At 44.5% G+C, this 19119-nt stretch overlaps 1 long non-coding RNA gene across 2 annotated transcripts in view; it reads left to right on the forward strand.

The window, feature by feature from the left end:
* LOC115292880 overlaps positions 1-15910 on the forward strand; it is a 32559-nt gene extending 16649 nt beyond the window's left edge. For both annotated transcript variants that reach the window (XR_003909196.1, XR_003909197.1), the window contains 3 exons: positions 6573-6714; positions 15220-15290; positions 15772-15910. This is a non-coding gene — a long non-coding RNA (uncharacterized LOC115292880). The remainder of the gene's footprint in view (positions 1-6572; positions 6715-15219; positions 15291-15771) is intronic.
* The last annotated feature ends 3209 nt before the right edge of the window (positions 15911-19119 follow it).

Here is a 19119-nt window from a genome sequence, read left to right on the forward strand (position 1 = left end):
AGGGGCTGAGGGAGAGAGAGGGAGACATGGAATGTGAAGCAGGCTCTAGGCTCTGAGATGTTAGCACAGAGATGTTAGCACAGAGCCCAATGCAGGGCTTGAACCCACAAACCATGAGATCATGACCTGAGCCAAAGTCGGACGCTCAATTCAGGCGCCCCTGTGTTGTCTCACTTTGAACCCACCTTGCCATTATCATGGTGGCCTCAAGGTACTCTGACCCCTCTGTGTCCGTCTGACCCAACTGTAAAAACCCTATTCTCACAGACTCCCTAATTAAATTTAAAAAGGGTATAATCAGGTCTACAAAAAAAAAAAAAAAAGGAAAAAATATGTAGATTAAAAAAAAAAAAAGCAGGAACCATACAATAAACTGCTTTCTGCCCCTCTGGCCGGCGGGCTTTATCCTAGTTTGCTATCGCTAGGTTGCTCCACACCTCCAGCTCCAAAGAATCCTGTCTACACCCGGGGCAGTAATACAATCAGAGAGGTTTCTGTATTTGGGCTCTGATCGGAAATTACTCACATTCAAATCCACACTCTAGGGCTGACTGGTTCTGTTATTTCTCAGCTTTCCCACCTGTATTACTGGGGGGGGGGGGACTTCATGCTGTTATTGTTGAGAATATATGAAATAATACCCAGTCACCATTTAGGTTGGAACTTGGTACAGTTAGTGGTTTCTTGTCTTGTCTTTTAAGTTTATTTATTTATTTATTTTGAGAGAGAGAGAGAAGGAAGGGGCAGAGAGAGAGAGAGAGAGAGAGAGAGGGAGGGAGAGAATCCCAAGCAGGATCTCTTTGGTCTTAATTTCACAAGCCACAAGATCATGACCTGAGCTGAAATCAAGAGTTGGATGCTCAACTGACTGAGCCACCCAGGCGCCCTGACACGGTTAATGTTTGACAAACGGTCGCTGTTATGTTACCTGGGGACATTGATCTCAGTTGAGATTCTGAAGGGTGTGTGTTCCACAGATGACCGACCATACAGACAACCCCTTCCCCCTCAGCCCAGCCCATCTATCTAGAGGAGGTAGGCTTCGCTCTCTCCTAATGGTATATAGCCACAGAACAAATGTAACTTCCAAACTAGGCTTATAGAGCTACAGGAAGAGGATTGTTCTCCCGCACATTTCTAGGCCTTTGTCCTTTTTTGATAGTGATTTACCCAACTGCTCGTTATCAGTTTCCTTAATTCCTCAGAAATACAATTTCCTCTTGAACTTCACCACACAGCATGTTTCCCAACTCGTGGGCTGAGGAGAATGTGGAAATTTTCTCTAGTCCTTGATACATAGCCAGAGATACCTAGCAACACGCATACCTGAGAACTGAGAATGAAGGAGTGAGCCTCCAAGTACGTCTGAAGCCTACCGAACAGGTCACAAAATCCGGAACTCTAGATGGAGCGACTGCCCCCTACAGGCAGACGGAAGACTGCAAATGACCAGGTTTTCATTAGTCCTTTCTTTAAAATAAGATGTGACCTCCTTAAAGGGAAGGACTCCCACATAACAAAACAAGGAGCGCTTGGCTATCAGGAGAGCGTGTGACTCTCAATGTCAGGGTTGGGAGTTTGTGCCCCACGTTGGGTGTGGAGCCTGCTTAAAAATAACTAAAGAAAACAAAACAGAAGTCTAGGTGGTTTTTTTTTTTTTTTGGTGCCATAAAATCTTCAGTAATCAGGAAACGATTTTTGACAATGTGCTTATGTCACAGGATGGGATGGTGGGTCGTGTGTGATGTTTCCCCCTTGTTTTCCCAGAACTGCGAATAAGGGTCATCGCTGAAAACAAAATTCCACCCAGAGTCTCACCTCAGAGAACCCACAGACGCTGGGGCCAACGGCCTCCTTCCCGGACTTGCCAGAAGGGGTCATGTTGGCAGAACCACCTCCTGACTCAATGTACCCCGGCCTTGTACACAGGAGGGGCCTGAGGAGACAGGAGGGGTCTGCTTTTGGGGTGGAGGGGCGTGAAGCGTTTGCAAAGTGAAACTGTTCTGTCTTTCCTCCTCCTGCTTCCCAAGTACAGGAGTCATCTATGATGGTTGGAGCAGTTTGGCATTTTATTCTTTGTGTAGCTACCACACTTGCCCGCCTGCCTGTGTGCCACCAGGACTAGGGAAGTGACATGGGAGAGACGCAGTGTAGTGCGGGCTTTCAGGGATGCACACTCACCATCCTGCACCACAGCCATCATTCCCAGCTCCCCAGAGGTAAGCAGGAGGTGCCTGCATGCCCAAATGCCCAAGGGAGATGTCCAGCTACAGCCTTGCCTGGGACTACCACAGCAAGTGGGGGAGGGGGGCTCCCACGTGTGACCAATGCTGCCACCAGCTGGGGGTCTGCCAGAGGGACCACTCACACCGTGGGGAGCTACTTAGAGGTGCCCTCTGTCAGCAGCGCCCATTGTAGCTCACTGCAAAGAGTGAGGGCAAAGGCTTAAAATCCTCCCAACCCAAATCCCCAACCCCCATTTCACCCCTAACTGGCAGACCCCCACGTCTAGTCTACGGGGGATGGTTGAGAAGGAGGAGAACTCATGTGGATCAGAAATGAGGCTGAAGTTTTAAATAAGTCAGGCTAAATTTAAACAAGAAAACGGGTTGTTTTACAAAGGCAAAGGCCGCGTTGTTAGACGGGGGCCTTAATCCAGCACAGTCGGTTGAATTGATGGGGACAGCATATCATGATTGGAATTCTTCAATAACCAGGGACTCATACATTTTTGCTCCATTCCCAGTCACTGATCAGAGAGAAACTAATTTCTAATAAAATTACAGCTTCCAAAAAAGGCCAAAAATGTGTGTGTGAATATGTATATATGTGAATCTTTTGTAACAAGACCTGCTGGGCTGAGGACAACAGCACCAGGAACATAATGTGTAGCTGAGAACTTCCAGCAGCCATATGACATTCATTGTCCATTAGTAGAAAAAAAAAATAAGCCATGGTTCATCAAGACAAGGAAACAAACTTTTCTTGGGCTCCGAGTTCTCAGAATGTATCATCAGACTCTTGCTTATTCTAAGGAAGTCTCCCTACAGTCGTTTTTTACAGGAAATGCTAAGACATTTCCCATGTGACTCTGGTGCAAGACCCAGTAAACAGCAGTCTTGAGATCAAGGTCAGAGGAAAGAGTCCTTCCCAGTATCTGCCAATGCTCGACTGCATACAACACACCTATGGCTTGTTTCTGGCTCAACAGGAATGCTATCTTCCCCACGAAGAGTCCTTAAGTGCCAAAGGAGCTTTTCTCTCATTAATCCCCAAAGCATTTCCATAGCAGGAGAACAGGAGATCAAGGGTAGGCTCCTGCTATTTTAAAAACCACTTAAGAAGGTGACTTGGGGTCACTGGGCCCATGCCTCCCCTCTTCCACGGCCTCACGTCTTACGGAAACAAAATCCCCATAGGAAAGCAAGCTCTAAAAACTCGCAAGAGCAGCATGACATGAAGAGGCAGGGGCACAGTAATGTGGATGCCACCCAGTGCCCCTGTGCTGCCTGCCCCCAGCCTCGGCCAGGCAGGGAGCAGAGGCGTAAAGAGAGAAATAGGTCTTCTTTCACCTATGATGCGGTCACGGCCCTAGAAACCCATCGCAAACTGAAAATATCCTAAGTCACAATGTGTTTAGTACTCCTAAACTAGCAAACGTCACAGCTTAGCCCAGCTGCCTTTCAGGGTGCACAGAACACTTCCATTCGCCTACAGCTGGGCAAAATCATCTCCCACAAAGCCTTTTCGATAATGAAGTGTTGACCATCTCACCTAATTTGGTGAATACTGCGCTAAAAATGACACAGAAGGGCTATGCGGGCACTGGTTGTCAACCCTGGGGATCGCATGACCAACAGGGAGCGGCACCTACTGCACTGCTTGGCATCATCAGAGAGGATCTGACTGCACGGCGCCAGCCCAGAAGAAGATCCAAGTTCAGAACTCAAAGTTTCTACTGAATGTGTATCGCTTTCACAACATGATAAGATAGAAAGATGAAGAGCCGTGAGTCAGGGACCATCTGCAGTAGCACCTGCTGACGCTGTTCTTGTGGATGGTTACCATGGGAACCGGCCTCTCTGCTCCAATGCTCTGCGTCCTTCAGTATCATATCCTTATGTTCTACAGGCCAGAGTAGAAGTACGAGAAAGTGGATGCACAGAGAGGGAAGGGACAGGGCTGGGGAGGGGCATGAAGCAGATAGACCGTTGGAGGATCAGGACAGATGTCACCTGCTCTTTGGGAGGTCTCAAGAGAAAGACAGAAGATGGGTGGGCTTTAGATGTAGGTCCGACTCTATATCCTGCAATAAATTCATTAATTCATTAATTCATTCTTTCTTTCTTTCACTTATTTATACGCTTGCTCCTTCTTACATTAAACTCAATTTTATGGAGCACCATCTGTATGCCAGGTACTATATTGGACATTGGAGATATAAAGACAAATGAGATACAGTCCCCACCCTGAGGGAGCTTATAGTCCACATGGGAGATACACACACACACACACACACACACACACACACACACTCAATTAGCCATAATATAGTGTCAGTACAAAAAATATATGTAAGATACCATAGAATTGAAGAGCAATTACTACTTAGGGTTGGTATAAGGAGTTGGTCAGCTGCCTTGAGTGGTTGATACTTGAGTGCAATTTTGAATGAGAAGTTTGTGAAATGGACTGAAAGGGGGAACATTGCCCAGGCAGGGCACACAACACAAGCACACGTTGTGTGGTTCAGTTGTGATGTTCTCAAAAACTACCAATAGTAACAGCACTTATGGCATGCCCAGCTTCTGTTCTGTCCCAGTGACTCAATAGGCTAAGTACTGCTATGCCATTTTGCAGGTAAAGTAGCTGAGGCACAGAGAGGTAAAATCACTTGCCGAAGGTCATGGTGTATTGACATTGGGTGTCAGGGCCATGCTTCTGGCTCCAAAGCGCATGCTCCTAACCTTGGTGCCATGCTCACTTGACTGCTCTGGAAAGGCCAGGCCGTAGGACACATAAGAAGGGAAGAAACAAGACATAAGACACTGAGAAGCAAAGCTTGGGGCTCGATCATGATGTCCTCATGTGCCATTTAAAAAAGTTTGAAGTTGGGATTTTGGGGTCATGAGAAGCTGTCATGGGTGTTTCAGCTGCAACGGGTCATAATGAGAATTACATTATGATGGTGACTTGGGAATCCATGTGTGGGATAGAATGGAGAAGAAATAGCCTGAAGATTTCGACGGTGAGGAGGAAGAGAGAAGGTGGAGAGGATTTGTCTTTTCAAACAGGCAAGACCTGGGGTGGGCACCAAGGTGGCTCCGTCCATTAAGAGATCAACTTCAGCTCAGGTCATGATCTCACTGTCCGGCTCTGGGCTGTGAGCGTGGACTCTGCACTGGATCCTCTGTCCCTTTCTCTCTGCCCCTCCTTCCCTCTCTCACTCACGCGCATGCTCTCTCCCTCCTTCAAAAATAAGTAAACATTTCTAAAAAAAAAATTCCTAAAACAGGCAAGACCCACATCATCTGGTTCATCACAGTGCCTGGTATACAATAGGCAGCCAATAAATATTGGTTAAATGAATGTTTTCAAGCTGTCTTCATTGGCTTCCCCTGGAAGCAGACCCTGAAATAAGGATTCCATAGCAAGGAGTTTATTTAGGAGGTGCAGGGAGCACCAGTAGGAAGTGAGACGTGAGTCCATGGCCATACCGCCCTTAATGAGCCCGATCTCAGCTGATCTCGGACGCTAAGCAGGGTCAGGCCTGGTTAGTACTTGCCTGGGAGAAAGTGGGAAAGGAGATAGAAAAGGAAGATATTTACCAAGGCAGCTACAACTGTGGGCAACAGGAGCTTACCCCCAAGGGGCAACTTTGAGAGTCCGTACAGCACACACACCTTAGTCATCCCGTGAGAAGAGCGAGGGAGTTGGGATGTTTGCACACCAATTCCATCGGTCCGTAGTTGAGGCTTGCTCTTGGGGAGGTGTTCATTTCCTGGCGCGGCTGGGGAAGGGGTGCACCCAGAAATCACTGGGGCATGCTGACCGTCACGTGCACGCATGCGAATAGGGGTGAGTGGGTCAGAAAGCAATCATGTGGAAAGAGAATAGAAGCTGAATTATGAGATGTCACTTCTCCTAAAAGAACTTTCCCCTTGAGTTCCTTACCCTCACTAAGACTCAGACATGGTTTTCTTTCTCCACGAGAGATTGTGTTCTCAGTTGTGGAAAGTTGGCGTTCTAGACCCTGAATTTTATCATTTGGGTAAGCGCCAGAAAACTTCAGGACACAGTATGGGTGCCTTCTGATAATATCATTCAAAGTTGAAAGCTGGAAATTCTATCAAGCAATATTTATATCAGAGCTTGAGTAAGCAGAAGAGAAGAATGAGGAGGAGGAAGAGGAAGAAGGCGGGGTGGAGCGGGGTATGGGGAGAAAAAAGTCATCTGCTAAAACTAGCAAGCCCCAAACCCAGCTCTGGTATCTGACTGTATAAAACCTAGAAGAGCATATACAGTTTCTAACCCAATGGAACCAGAGACTAACTTGAGATTTTGTTCCCCAGCTGTGAAGTTTTATCTGAGAAGCAACATTCCTTCCCACACCCATCCTTCCCCCTCGCCTTGGAGTCCCCCTCATCTTCCCACCCCACCAAGCTCTGGTCTGGCCAAGTGTTTCGTGTTCCATCACAACCATGTTCTATGAAGGTAGGTCTCTATCGATTCTTCAATTTGAACAAATAAAAACTAATAATAAGGCTCCAGTAGGGGATCAAAGGAAATGAACCCACAGAGACTGTTCTGTTGTGCAGAACAGTTTTTGCTTTTGTCTCAAAGCATGCTCCCAGGGCTACCTCAGAGACTGATGCCATGGCTATGTGGCCAGACCATTAAATTAAAAGAATTTCTTGGGATGCTTGGGTGGCTGAGTCGGTTGAGCGTCCAACTTTGTCTCAGGTCATGGGTTCAAGCCCTGCATCGGGCTCTGTGCTGACAGCTCAGAGACTAGCCTGCTTCAGATTCTATATCTCCCTCTCTTTCTGCCACCCTCTTGCATGCTCTCTCCCTCTCTCTCAAAAAACAAATAGACATTTAAAAAAAGAATTTCTTGAGTACTCCAGAATATATGATACTGTCAATGCATTTTTCAAACCTAAAGGCAATCTTGCATATCCAACTTCTTGATGGCAGAAAGCAGGTGACAAACCTGCTGAGTGAAGACAGGTAGACACTTCAGACACATACAGAAGAAGGCTTCAGTTTTTTAAATTTTTTTATTATTTTTTTAATGTTTGTTTATTTTTGAGAGAGAGAGAGAGAGACAGAATGCAAGCAGGGGAGGGGGCAGAGAGAGGGAGACACAGAATCCGAAGCAGGCTCCAGGATCTAAGCTGTCAGCACAGAGCCAATGCGGGGCTCAAACTCACAAAGTGTGAGATCATGACCTGAAGTTGGACACAACCGACTGAGCCACCCAGGCGCCCCAAGGGGGACTTGAGTTCTTAGTATAGCTCCTTTGGTTGGCACACACTTCCTTTGACAAATTAAAATTTCCTCTGTCTCATTAAAAAAAAGTAAAAAATTATAACTGATATTGAAACAAACACAGGTGGACTGATTTAAGAAGTCGATATCAAATGTAAACTTGTCAAAACAGAGACAAATTAGAATCACATGCGGATCACACTGCCACAGGACATTTGCACACCTTCCACTCGCTCAAGTCACTTTCCAGACATTGCCTCATTTACCTTTTCATCTTCGAGGAGTTCTGGCAAGTTCAGAATATTTCCTGTCCTTGGATGGGACAGGAAAGTATGGCTGATGTCGGAAAATTTCAAAAGCACAGCAGGATTATCAAAACACCAGGAATCACGCCCACGAAAGTAAACGCAAGAACAAAGAAGACATGGGTGTCATTTGAGGGCAGACGGTGAGAGAGGGCCTTTTACAGGGTCTCAAACAGAGCTCATTAGGGCTGGCAAGACTCATTAAGGAGAGCTTCAGACAGGACGCTGACTCACGGGAGGCAGCTCAAGTGTGGCCCAGGGCGGCAAGTCCTCCCTGAGGCTGCGACCGCCGGCAAGATGATGATGGAAGGTGGCGGAACTGTCTGCCAGGGTCTCCGAGGGCCTCTGGGAGCAAAGCCATGCTGCTCCGTTGGGCCTGCGCAGAGAGTGTGGTTCTGCTCCGCGTCCTGGATGCGGCGGAGGACTCGCAGCTCACCCACTGCTGCGCAAGAAAACCTGTATCAACAGGCAGGCGACCATCATCGCCTCTACTGCTCATGTTTACCTCTAATTTAGTTCTACCAATTAGCAAAAAATAAAGGAAGTAGGGGTGATGATATAAGAAGAGTGTATAGAGGCGCCTGCGTGCGTGGCTCAGTCGGTTAAGCGTCTGACTCTTGGTTTCGGCTCAGGTCATGATCTCACCATTTGTGGATTCGAACTTCGCATTGGGCTCTGTGCTGACAGGAGGGAGCCTGCTCGAGACTCTCTCTCCCACCCCCCTGCCCCTCCCCACTTGTGCTGTGTCTGTCTCTCTCGAACAAATAAACAAACTTAAAAAAAAAAAAAGGGTGAATAAAAGTCAGACAGCCTGGGTGTGAATCAGGCTATGTCGCTATGATCACTATCATCTTGATCAAGTAACCCCTCTGGGCCTCAGTTTCCTTATCTGTGCAATCTAGATTTTACAGGAATCTTGTGAGGATTAAATAAGATGGCAGATACAAAGAATTTAGTATAATATTTCTCTGTAAATGAGAACTATTATCGTGTAGTTATAAGTCATACCTATGTAAGAGCAAAACTTATGTGGAAAATTAAAATCTATATATAAGGGATGTGTATGTGGGGCGGGAAGTAGTGGTGGTAATTGATGATTATTACATCCGCCCAAGGTAGACAAATTCTATGGTTACCTTGAGCATAATATTAAGCTCTCGGCTTCCTAGAATTTAAGGAAAAAGGGAGTCAGTCAGTCATTGAGACCAAATTATTCTTGTGATATTAAACACAAAATTGACACATCATTGATTCTCAATACATTTGCGTGGGATGCAGGAGTAACACAAAGCCTTCTCCCTCCCCCGCAGCCTCTCACCCTTCCCTTCTCCTGAGAAAACTGCCTTAATTAAACTTTCAGGAGCTCTGCTTCTAGGGGACCTGACCTAAGATACCTCTGTGAACAGGGACCCACGATTTATTTCAGAACCACCTCATCAATGCTGAGTAAGCCTTCATAATTTTTTGCCACCATTTCTTGGTAATCTCTCATGCATGGATATTAGATGGGTATCTGCAGGAATTCTTAGCATTGTTCTCTGTGATCGTGCTGGTCTAGATAGGATATCTGAATTTTAAAATTTATTTTCTCCGAATACATTGTATTTGCCTTATGTGTATCTTCAGTAAACTCCACAAAGGCAAGGCTGAGGTCATGATCTCACAGTTCATGGAGTTCGAGCCCTGCATTGGGCTCACTGCTGTCAGTGCAGAACTTCTTGGAATCGTCTGCCCCCGACCCCCTGCTTCTCCCCACTTGCACTCTTTCTCTCTCAAAAATAAATAAAGCATTTTTAGAAAATGGAAAAAAAGACAAGTAAGTGTAAAATGCTTATTATATGCAGAGGGCTTTGATCCCCACACAGCTCCACTTTCTAAGAGTTTCTAACTCAGCTGATGAGATAGAAGGTTCCCAGTAATCATAACATAGTGGTAAAATTGCCATCTCACCAACGCACTGCAACTCACCAAATCTAAAACATCATTAATTTTAAGTCACAAATTACATGGTGTGTCACTAGGAAAAGAATGTGGCCAATTAAATTATGGCATGATGCTTCCTTTTCATTTAGAATTTTCATTTTGTACTTAACGAAAGACCTCATACATTGACATTTATCATCTATCACTCTTTCATGATATATGAAGTAAAAGAAAAAGTGAAATAAATTTGTTAAAGAAACTTTTTCTTACTATAGTCTAACTCTTCCAAATCTTTTACAGAGTATTGTCCTTTGTCCTGTCAAAGGTTTTGGTGATACAGCAATCTTGGAATGTGTTCCACTGATTCCAAAATTTTCTTCTGAGATGCTGAAAACTCATCTGCAAATTTAAAAAAATTATTTTTATGTTCATTTATTTTTGAGAGAGAGAGAGAGAGAGAGATTCTGAGTAAGGGAGGGGCAGAGAGAGAGGGTGACACAGAATCCGAAGCAAGCTCCAGACTCTGAGCTGTCGGCATGGAACCCGACATGGGGCTCGAACCCATGAACCGTGAGATCGTGACCCAAGCTGAAGTCAGATGCTCAACCGACTGAGCCACTCAGATGCCCCTCATCTACAAATTTTGATGCATACACCCAGACAAACATAACGGTATCATGAGTGCTACACGGCCAATAGTGATTGTAACATGAGTCTAAATTCTAGAAGCATTGAAATGTGAAAAAAAAAGTGTTCCTTATAATTGCTTAAATGTAGGAGAGGAAAAGTTTCAAGACAGAAGAGGACCCCGGGGTTTTTATGGAAGACTCCTATGGGGGGCAGAATTGAGGCTCGTGTTTAAAGAATGAGAGGGATTTTGGAAGAGATGAGCAGGATGAATGAGTCATGTAAGAAAAATACCTGGCAAAGGAAATGGAAATTGCATCTGGGGGAGGGAAAGGAGACCAGGTGGCATGTCAAAGGAAGACACGGAGGTTAAGGACATATAGGGGAGACTGAGACCCGATTGTGGTGCCCTGAATGGCAGGCTAAAAGGCTCAGACGTTACCCTATGGGAAAATAGGGACCCTGCATACAGTTGGAGATACAACACCAGCCTTTGGAAGAGCCGTCGATCCTGGAGACTGGGAAGCTCTCATTTGGAGTAGATGATATTAGCCAGGGATGAGTCCAGAAACTTCACTAGGCTGAAGAGGGGGTGGGTGGGTCAGGGGACCAACAGAGCATCAAAAAAAAAAAAACCAGAAAAAAGATAGAGAGAATCTTGGGCCATAGAATTTTAGTGCCTGGAAGACTGTTGCAGATTATCTAGGAAATGTGTTCCAATTTGCAGATAAAGAGGATTTCCTAGAGGGCACATTCTAGCTTGCAAATGGCAGATGTGGGACCAAAACCTGGGTGCTGTGATTTCCTAAGCGGTGCTCCTTCTCACAGAACATCACAGCAAAGCAGCAGAGAAAAGTGTTTTAAGGAGATAAGTATCAACAAAGTCCAGTGATGGCAAGCAGCAAAGAAAAATATGTCTCAAGAAGCCACTGATTTGACCATTGCAGATTCCTGATAACCTTCAAATACCTACCTTTGGGAGTGGTCTGGGTTGGAATGGGATTGTCAAAGATTAAAGAAAGGGAATGTTTGTCAATTAGAGACACCATCATGATAAAGCTCATCAGTTTTCAATGTTTCCTTTTAGAGGGCTCAGTACACATCACAAAAGTACTCTGGATTCAATATTATCATTTCCTGGAAATCTTTCAAAATAATGGGACACAGTGTCCCCTGGGCAAGACAAAAACAAATTATTTACAGGTGGCAGTCACACAGATTTTCAAATCTAGCCTTTTGACCCCATAAACAAAGAATCCATTGTTTTCTTACAAATAGAAATGGACTAAAAAAGATGTTAGTCAATAATCGTCTTGCCTGTGGGTTTCCAGAATTGCAACTCTATGGAACTTTCTTTTCTGTGTGAGTAATTATCAAATATTGCTTTCTTAGATATCTACAACACTAAACATAGGATATTCGGGCACCTGAGGTGAGTTTCTCTTAAGTGAACAAGAAATCATATCTACCACAGAAAAGTCCTCTTGCGAACTTGGCCCTTACTGGCAGCACAGTAAGCCCCTTCCTGTCTCAGGTGATAGTGTATCTTAGGAACATCCTCACTAACACTTGAGGAAACTTGAACCAGAGCAGTGAGATAGCATTTCACGTTGGCGAATCCATATTTGATTGACAAAATGTAAAATATTAACAATGTTCCGAGAATGGGGACTCTAGTAGGGAAAAATTATTATGGCTATTTTTATATGGCAGTTTACTATTATCTATTAAAACCTAAAGTGAACACTCCCTCTGACTTAGACACTTTCCATATCTAGCTACAGAACAATTTATGCACATACACAAGGAGACGTGTTCAAGGATATTTGTAAAAAATTAGAAACAACCCATATGTCCATAACTGAAGACTGGCTAAATGTATACATTGTAAAAATATCAGCAGATCCAGAAAGCATACGGGGATACAGAAATAGCAAGTTGGATATAGATACATTTAGTATAGTATCATTGATGTAAATAAATGCACATTGAATAATACTCTCAAGTTTCCATGGGTATATGGCACATGGGTATGGAGGACATACTCCAAAACAGGGAACAAAGTTGGCCAGGGAGAAGCTGGGGTAAAATACCAGGACTGGGAGTTAGGGGCGGGAGAGGAAGGAGAATTTTAGCTTGATTTATAATAGTTCATTTTTTAAAAAGGAAAATGTATTGATGTAGAGCATCAAATTTAAATTTTTTAATAATTATTTTGAGATAGAGTACATGTATGCACGTGGAAGAGCAAGCAAGGGAGGGGCAGAGAGAGAGGGAGAGAGAGAATCCCAAGCAGGTTCTGTGCTATCGGTGCAGAGCCCAACAGGAGGCTCAATCTCACCAACTGTGAGTTCGTGACCTGAGCAGAAATCAAGAGTTGGATGCTTAACCGACTGAGCCAACCCAAGACCCCCAACTTAAATTATGTTTTTAAGAAAAGAAAAGCCTGTTAAACATGTCAAAACCTTGGATTCATTTAAGAAACTTCAATGTGGTGACATTTTATAGGTGTGGTCTGGGACTAAAAGGGACATTAAAAATATTGTTTGTACATTTGCATGTACCTAGCACTTATCTGCCACTGCCTGGTGAAGACAGTAAAGAAGTCCAAAATATTCTCTGTTCAAAACAAAGATTGGAAACAAAAATACAAATAAACATGAGGTTTATTTCAACCCTGACATGGTTTTGGGTCTATAAGATATGTATTATTACTTCAGTTAAAGGCTTGAGTGTTAATGTCCAGAGGAACAAATTGCTTGGAGTCTGAAACAGCAGACTCGTGCATTTGCTAAGTTTCCAAAACCCTAATGATACAGATGCTGAGTGTGGCTTCAGGCATCTCTCATCAATGCCAAGCCTTCAGAATAAAAAAGAACATGGCTCATTGTCAAAATACATTTGCCAAGTCCCAATTTGCAAGCACAATTCAGCTCATTTGCACTTCTATCTTGATCCTGAGTGTTTCTCTATTAAAAAAAATAATAGAACAATGACCTCGTCCCTTGGTCAGAGAGTTATGATTTTGGTGGCTACCATCCTTAGGGACAAAAGTATCCAGAAATGTATGTAGATTCCCATTTCCTATTGGGTTGAACCGTCCTCTGGTGACCTCTTAGGAGGTTTCCCCTCTGGGATATACCGTGATTGCCAAAGTATTACTCGATCTCGATCATTTGGTCAAACATTCATAGTTAGAAGGAAATAGTGCGGTCCTAATTTCATGAATGAGAATTTTCTAATGCTCCTTTCTCTGAGGGCCTGAATGAATCATCAGATGGATCTCCTAGCAATAAAACAGTAGAACAGACCCTTGTTGTCTGAGATCTAGAGTCAAATATTGGGGACCGGTTCTGTTCAGGAACCTCTGATATTCGTATAAAGGAAAGATGAAATTCAAGAAAGGAGTCGATATAGATCGCTGCCAACAGATTGCTAATGGGCGAGATGACAGAGGACATCTGTTGTTTTCGTCTGCCCAGATACCATTCCTTTCTCCTGGCAGTACCATCTCGAGTTCCCCTCTCCCACTCCCAGGTCATGCGGTACGAGTTGGACTACTCCCCCCACCTGGCTCTAGGAGTGAGCACATGACTCAGATCTGGCCATCGGAGAATTCCATGCCCCTGATCGTGGTAATTGACTCATGGATGAATGGTCGACCCAAGTCAGGCTAATGAGGATCTTTGAAGTTCTGTTAACACTGCTGGGGGCAAGATGCATACATTGTGCTGGTAGAATTAAATTCTACCCAAGTAGCCCTATCTACAAAGCGTGTCCACATGAAAATAAAGCCGACACTTGGAAGGACAGGGCCAAAGGGATCGCGGCAGTGTCCTAACGGCAGCGCCGAGAACTGAAGTGCGCGTGATGCCTTGAACTTGTCAGCTTATATGGGTTATTTTGGTTTTGTTTCTAATTTGAGTGGAATCCTGGTTACTGGGCAGCCAAAAGAATTTTGACTGATAACACCAGGAACACAGTATATTTAGTGTCTTGTGAAGCAAGCCTGCACACAACGTTGTTGTACGTCCACACTGCTAATCTGATTCCTAATTTGTCTATAAGTTCCAATTAAAATAATGCTTTATCCTTATTCTAAGCCTTCTAGAATTCCACCAGTCTTTCGTGAGTCTTCTTCATCTGAGTTCCTGAAGTACTCCTTACTGTCGATTATTATCCATGTTTGTTTCTAATACAGTCACATATCCTCTCTCTCCATATTCATTGGAATGGATCTCAAGGTTAACAGCCACACGTAATGCGTCTCCTTAACTCAGTGATTGTGCAGGTTAGGGGCTAAATAAATGTTTGTTGATGATACATATAAAAGACTACACATCCGTGGTCCGGCTTTATTATTTCATCTTGAGTACCCCCAACAAATACACATACCCCCAATCAAACATGTTTATACTGCACACATGTACCCCCAGATGTGCACATATTTTGAGGTCGCTGAAGCAGACTGTGGTCTATATTGTGGACTGGCTCGAAAGCCCGTCTGGGAGGGGACAATTGTCGCACCTGAGCTCCTCACAAATCAGTAAGGTCTTGACTTCTGTGACAGAGGGTTGGAGTGCTCTACCCCTGTCCTGACTAGCAGGAGGGAGAGGACAAGCCGAAGAGAAAGGAGAATCCACGTGAGTAATACCCAGCCCAAAGGAGGGCCTGGGCTGTGAACCAGCTCTGGAGGAAAGACGGCGAAAGGAAGATTTGCTGCATCATAAGTACATGTTAGAGCAAACACGCACATTCACCAGGCACAGGCCCTGAAATAAATTACACAGGACTCATAAGGAACAGGATCTGGGTGGGTGAGAATTTTAATAGCCACACAAAATATGACTCAGGCCTTGGTTCTGCCCCGCAGGCGTTTCCAACTCTCTGACCTCGGTTTTGTCATCACTCCTGCCGGGGAGCATGGAAAAGGCCCGTGCAGAGGTAGGCATATTTTCCCTCCCTTTCTTCCAGCTTCTCTGGCGGTGCTCTGAAAGGCACATAAGGCAACCTCTACCACGGAGAGACAAGGAGTTTTAAAAATGGCTTAAAGGGGGCCCCCGAATGGCTCCATCAGAAGCGTCCAATTCTGGGTCTCAGCTCAGGTCTTGATCTCAGGGTGGTGGGGTCAAGCCCTGCATTGGGCTCCGTGTTGGGAGTGAAGTCAAGTATACTCACAAAAAAATCAAATCCATTAATTAATAAATTAATTAATTGAAGCGTTTCCAAGAAAACAGTTAACGAGTGGGAACACTCAAGGTCTAGAAGTCACCGACTGCAGAATTCCACAAGGTATAACACAATGGCTACCCTTTCTTGAGAATGATAATGTGCCAAGCACCACACTAAGCACTTTATAAATGTCCTTTCACTGAGCCCTTTCCTCAGCTATCCCTTAGATCATTTCAAAATTCCCATTTTACAGATGGGAAGACTGAGGCTTAGAGAGAGTAAGCAGCTATTAAAGATTGAATCGGTCCTGGAACTCAGGATCCCCATGCTCCATCCTTTTAAGCTCCCCATAGTATTTACTGTAAGTGTGTACTTTGTGAAATAAATGGTACCCAGAGAAACCGCTTTTCTCTTTTCTTGGCAGAAAACCTTGGGGAAGATGCACCACACAATTACAAAAGTCATAGTTCCTAAGGACCCCCAGTGTTAGTAATAGCCTTTAAGTGACTTTAAAAGAGCAGCCTAAATTCCCAGCTCCCAGAACCCGTGGTCCTCTTTGCATGGTGAGTCGCCTGTTGTTTCCCCCGATAGTTTTTGTATTTAAACAGATGAGGGTATGGGGTGAGTCATCCGACATAAAGAGTTGAGCTCAGAGAAACAGGTGCTTGGAACAAACAGAACCAGAAGAATGTCACATACATTCAAATGACAGAGGTGAGCCCAGGTTCCACTGCCCGAAATGGGCTGCAAATAGCAGCTTTGTTTGGGAAGGGAGCCGACAAGAGACACCCATTCTCAGACATATAGACATTTAGTCCCCAAGACTGCAGTGTTGGTTTTGCTCTTAATTTTGTTTTTCTGAAACTGTTTCTACTTCCAGTTCTGGAGAAAAGAACGATGCCCTTGCACTCACCCTGACTGTCCTTGGAGACCTTGTGATCAAGTTCAGCTCTAAGCCACTTAGAAAAGCCTGTGAGAGACAGAAGCTCCAGGCTGCTGGCACCTTCAGAAAGGCAGCTCATGCAGCTGGATCATCCCTCTCCCCTCTCCCGTCCCCTCCCAAATCCAAGCAGCTTATAATAGGAACCAGGGCCTGCCAGACTGACAATGACACAGACATGGGCCCTTGTCTTATCCTGTTGGGGCTCGTCGGGGCTCCAGCTGCCTGTGGAGCGTGCTCAGCAAGCCAGGCCACGGACACCTGCCCCACAGCTCCGCACTGGAACTCGGCTGGGAGCAGACCGCATCCGTGTGCACTTGAAAACAGGTGCACAGCTCCGTCAGCACATTGCCTTATTCCCAGCACCAGGCTTGAGAAGGCTAAGCCAGCGGAAGAACTCACCCTGTCCCCAGGCCTTTCGCTCCTGGCTCCTGGTCCTTACCCTAGTGGGGAAGATTTCCCCATGAGCCAGAAAACAGACACAGGCATTCCCAAATCACCATTTCCTTCACCTTCCACAGAAGGAAGAAAGTGATCATAGGGCACGAGTGCTCTAAACCCACTTAGGATTTTTTTACTGACCTTCCATCTCATCATTTGCCTACCAACGAGGTGAGATCATCCACGTTTTCAGGGCAATGTCCGCCCTTCGCTTGCGGTGCTGCCTGCTTGACTGGGCATCATTTTTCCTCTCTCGGAAAAGAAAGGAGTGGCACAAATCTGCCCTCCAGTGGGCAATGAGAAGAACATAAGGCGTGGGGGAAAAGAGAGCTCCCAGAAAGCAGAGATTTTACCACATTCCCCAAAACTGACCAGCAAGTCAAGATTTTTGCCAATACGGCTCAGACGGAGTATGCAGACCACGTCTCCCAAGAGTCGACCTGTGGCTCTATAAATGGAGCAGCTTGTGGGAGAGTTAAGACACGGAATCGAGAAGCGGAAATCATCCGCTTCGGAGTCAGCTTTGCGTGGCTTTGAAGTTGTGTGACTTTCAGGTCATTCAGTCATCAGCTCTCTCACCTGTCATATTGGGAAAATGGTAGCTATCTCATGAGAATCAAGGACATTCTGGGTACTTATTTGTGCTCAGGTTGCACTTTATGATTCACCTTAGCACAGTGTTTAAGCATCTGCATTCAGCAGTCTGACTGCCTGCGTTGGAATTCAGCTCTGCCATTTGCTAGATGTATGGGTGTGTTTTCTGCTCTCTGTACCTCAGTTCCTCCTGCTGGCCGCGGAGAACATGCTTTCTTCTTGGGCCATTTTGAGCAATTAGTGAATCAATATTTGCAATGTAGTTATACCTAACACAATATTTGTGAATACTTTTCAAAAATTCATCATATCCGGTGCGCCTGGGTGGCTCAGTAGGTTAAGCGTCCGGCTTCAGCTCAGGTCATGACCTCACAGGTGGGGGTTTGAGCCCCGTGTCGGGCTCTGTGCTGACAGCTAGCTCAGAGCCTGGAGCCTGCTTCGGATTCTGTGTCTCCCTCTCTCTCTGACCCTCCCCTACTCGCACTGTCTCTGCCTCTCAAAAATAAATTAAAAACATTAAACAAATTTTTTTAATTCATCATATCCCACAGTTGAACTAAGGAGTGTATGTTGAGCCCATATTAGTGCACAGCACAGAGTTAGAGGTACTAAACTGCTTATAATTGAGCCGGGGAATAACATTAAAACTAGCAAGGATTTATTAAGCACTTAACATGACAGGCTTAGAACTATGTATTTCCTTGTCGCAGATTAACGTTAAGCAGCAGTTAGATACAATACAACGCACACCGTACGATTCCTTTGTGTGAGGTTGTGCAAAGATGAAAGGGTGGAACCCAAATCGGCGGATGCCCCTGGGCTCCACTGGTAAAAGACACAAAGAAACCTTCTGAGGTCCGAGGAATGTTTCATGGGTACACATTTGTTAAGACCCATTCAACTGCACACTTGAAATGTGTTCGTTTTATTTATGTAAGTTTCACTTTCGTAAAGTTGGTTTTAAACAAAGAAATTTGTTTTGGTGGCTTGGTCGGCTAAGCACCCCACTCTTGATTTCAGCTCCGGTCATGATCTTGGTTCATGAGGTCGAGCCCTGCATTCAGAGTCTGCTTGGGATTCTCTCTCTTCCCCTCTCTCTGCCCTTCCTCTGCTTGCATCCTGTCTCTCTCAAAATAAAGAAGCACATTGAAAAAACTTAAAAGGAACTTGAGAAACATCAACAAATTAAAATGCGGGAATTTAGCTGAGTCTAGAACAAAGGTTAAAAAATATTTAAGACAATCAAATACTTATAAGAAAATATGTAGCCTTAAATGCTTTTATCGGTAAAAGTTAAAAAGTGAAAATAAATGAACAAAGTAGGCATAAGAAATTATGAATAGTATAAACCCCCAATTAGGAGAATTTAATAAAAAATAAAATTAGGACTTAATTAAATAGAGAAAAACCTTGATTTATTAAAAAAACTGTATGTATGTAAAACTCTGAAAACCATGGAAAACCAGAGAAAAATTAAAAATACACAAAATTAGAAATTGTAAAAAAAAAAAAGCTATAAAACAGACATGTCTGAATATAAAGTGGTTATAAGGGAATAGTGAAAGAAATGAATGATTTTTAGTAAAATATCACTAGAATAAACCCAAAGAGAGGTAGACATTTTGA

This window comes from Suricata suricatta, chromosome 5 (assembly GCF_006229205.1).
Source record: "Suricata suricatta isolate VVHF042 chromosome 5, meerkat_22Aug2017_6uvM2_HiC, whole genome shotgun sequence".
Taxonomy (NCBI): Eukaryota; Metazoa; Chordata; class Mammalia; order Carnivora; family Herpestidae; genus Suricata; species Suricata suricatta.